The sequence below is a fragment of the Hemiscyllium ocellatum genome, chromosome 44 (genome assembly GCF_020745735.1).
Source record: "Hemiscyllium ocellatum isolate sHemOce1 chromosome 44, sHemOce1.pat.X.cur, whole genome shotgun sequence".
NCBI classification, from domain to species: Eukaryota; Metazoa; Chordata; class Chondrichthyes; order Orectolobiformes; family Hemiscylliidae; genus Hemiscyllium; species Hemiscyllium ocellatum.
Genome location: NC_083444.1, coordinates 32,178,346 through 32,181,266, shown reverse-complemented (window position 1 = coordinate 32,181,266; position 2,921 = coordinate 32,178,346). Strand labels below are relative to the sequence as shown.

General features: G+C 46.4%; 1 non-coding gene across 1 annotated transcript; it reads right to left on the bottom strand.

Moving 5' to 3' along the window:
• Positions 1 to 1,153: 1,153 nt before the first annotated feature.
• On the bottom strand, positions 1,154 to 1,226 carry trnap-ugg (transfer RNA proline (anticodon UGG)). Its single transcript has one exon. It is a non-coding gene; the product is annotated as a tRNA-Pro (tRNA).
• Between the last annotated feature and the right edge of the window lie 1,695 nt (positions 1,227 to 2,921).

Sequence of the window (2,921 nt, the reverse complement as noted above, 5' to 3'; positions counted from 1 at the left end):
CAGGATAAGAGTCCCAAAGAATGTTCTCCACCCTAAAACCGGAGGTAGCATTACAATCCGAGAACGACAGATCACATTGTGAGGATGCTCTGACCTCGGGGCCAGTTGGAGATGCCACTTTCCTTGCCTTTTACCTTAACCGTATCATTTGCTGCAGAGATGTTCACACCTGGACAGGAGCCACATGGCTATCAACTGAGTTGGAAACCTGTGTGGGAATTGACGAGAAGCGACTCAATAAATTTTGCTAAACTCCATGGTGCTTATTGGAAATGCAGTTTCTGTCCACGTCAATCTAAAAGGCAGTTTCTGAACATAGTAACAGAAGTTACTACTCACCCCACCCCCACTCCGGAAGAGGTGCTAACTGCCCTTGAGTGCTTTTTGTTCTCGATGTGAAGAGCTCTCACGTCTGAGTCACCTTCACGTCTCTTGTTGCTGAGTGACTCACAAAGAAGGAGTTTCACCAGAGCTGCAACTGCCTCACTTTCCCACTCAATCACATTTTCCTGCTCGTCAGTGATTTGAAGAAAACCAAAAGGATGCGATGTCATTCTGTAGCCTCTCTGTCGATTCCTCCGTTTCAGTTCCAACACGGCTTAGATCTCGGGACGCACCTTAATACTAGCGACGTTATGAAAGCACAAGCCCAGAGGTTCCTCTGAGAGTGTAATTTCTTTCATTGCTGTTGCTGATTGAATGAGTCACTAACGTGCGAACTGATCCAAACCATGAGCCAGCACCTCTGCTGCCAATTCTCGCACCTTGAATAACGACAGACAGCTTCCAAATGAGGCCTTTCAGAGACGACTTTGGGTTACATTTGACAGACAGAGTAGTTCAGGAATCCGTGGTGCACTGTGGCGCAAGCGCATCAGCTTCTTTCATGTCGTTGAACCGGCCCGCCTGCGCAAGGAATGCGACTGCGGTATTGCTTTTTGTGGAAGATTCAGAACGCGGTAACTGCACTCTGAAAGAAAATGTCATATGATCAGATCCAGGTTGGAGAAAAACTTTACAATGCTTTGCAAACTGATTTAATGGAATTGCATTACATTTCACGAAGAGAGCAGATGTGTTCGAGCAATTTCGAAGGCAGGTTTTGCAGCAAGCAAGAAAGCGCATGTAAAAGGCTGCAGTTGAAGAACAAAGCAGTTTCTGCTCAGTTTCGAGCTGGGGACCTTTCGCGTCCAAGGCGAACGTGATGACCACTACACTACAGAAACAAGCCGCGGGCGGTCGCGCTGCGACTCTGTGGCAGCCAGCACTGAAAGTTGAAGACATTTTCAGTTTCGCCTTTCTTTTTCCAATAGCTCATTGTTGTCCAGGGTAATTGACATCTTGAAAAAGTTAAAAAGCAAAAGGGGGACGTGAAATTGGTGACAAAATATAGACAAGGATGTGGTCAATGTTTGCACTGTAGAGTGAGGTGGAATAGGCTGGGACAATTTTCCGGCAGCGTCACGGCTGCGAAATGATTTTATGGAAGGGTTGTAAACTGAGTATTTACGAGTTTTACCCAAGCTGGGGTGAGTTGGAAACTCGAGAGCATAGGTTTAAGGTGAGTGGTCTGAAATTGACAAAGGACCTGAGGCACATTTCCCACACACAAGGTTGTGCGTGTATGGAATGAGCTACCAGAGGAAGTGGAGGAGGCGATTGCACTCAGAAAAATGCAAAGGTAATCGGATCAGTTTCTGGATAGGATGGGTTCAGAGGAATTGAGGCCAAATGCTGGGGAACGGGACTTGTTTAATTTTGGCTGAGAGGTGAGCATGGATGAGATACACCGAAGTATCTGTTTCCACACGGTGTACACCAATAACGTTGTGTTGCTTACACCGATTTTAAAGGATTACTTTTTAGCGGAGCTTGCCTTCGCAGTCTGTGGCACAATCATTTAGTCTGTTCAACTGCTCACGGGAAAGGTAGTATTGTGAAACACTGCAGAAACGGACGACTTCCTCACTTTTGCTGTGACTGACCATACTTGGTGAAATTTTCCCAGATCCTCAGTTGAGGATTTTTGCTGCTGCAAGTTGCCTCAGAACCCCTGTTAACTCGTAATGTATTGAGCGAATCGCAAATAGAATGCATTTAACACGGAGCGCAAACAAAACTGGCATACCTAATGCATGTTCAGACACAGCGAAGCATGAATGCTAAATGTGAGACAGTCCGAGGGCATGAGGCATCAAGTAATCTCACAACTAACAACAGGGCAATTCCAAACTACTCTTTCAAACATACCGCAGCGTTAGTGCACCACCACTTCCCAGCCAATGCTGAAAAGAGAGAAAGAAAGAATATAATAAGTAGTGGCCATGAAAAAAGTGAATTTCATCAATCACAGTCTAGATTTGATTACCTTTCCCTTCCGATGTCTCTAGGATGGAAATGAAGGAAATGGGAGAAATTCAATAACATATTTTTCCATTCGCCATAAAGCCAAATAACGATGAATCGACTCACCACAGGACTTTGTTTCACAACAGCCTCAGCATGTTTAGAACGTGAAGCAACAATTGCGCTGCTTGCGATTTTCTGCACGGGAGGCAAACTCTATCATGACAGCGGAGAAACTTGGCAATATCCAGCACGTTCCCACACCACGGTCAATTCCCCTGGAAGCTAGCAAATTTTATTTTGAACTCACAAAGCTGCAGCGGTGGAGTCGATCAGCAGACACGGCAGTGGTGGGATTCGAACCCACGCCCCTTTGGGGTCTGGAACCACGCTTCAGCTCCTTAGACCGCTCGGCCACACAACCTGACAGCGGGGGATCTCGTTTTCTTGCATTTCCAATTGTGCCCCTGCACAACAACAGTTGGAAAGTCACATGCAAAGTGTCCCATGGTCCCTCTTCTTCTCGCACAGCTGCTTGGATGTGCCCGGCTCCAATGTCAATTTGGCAGCCCAAA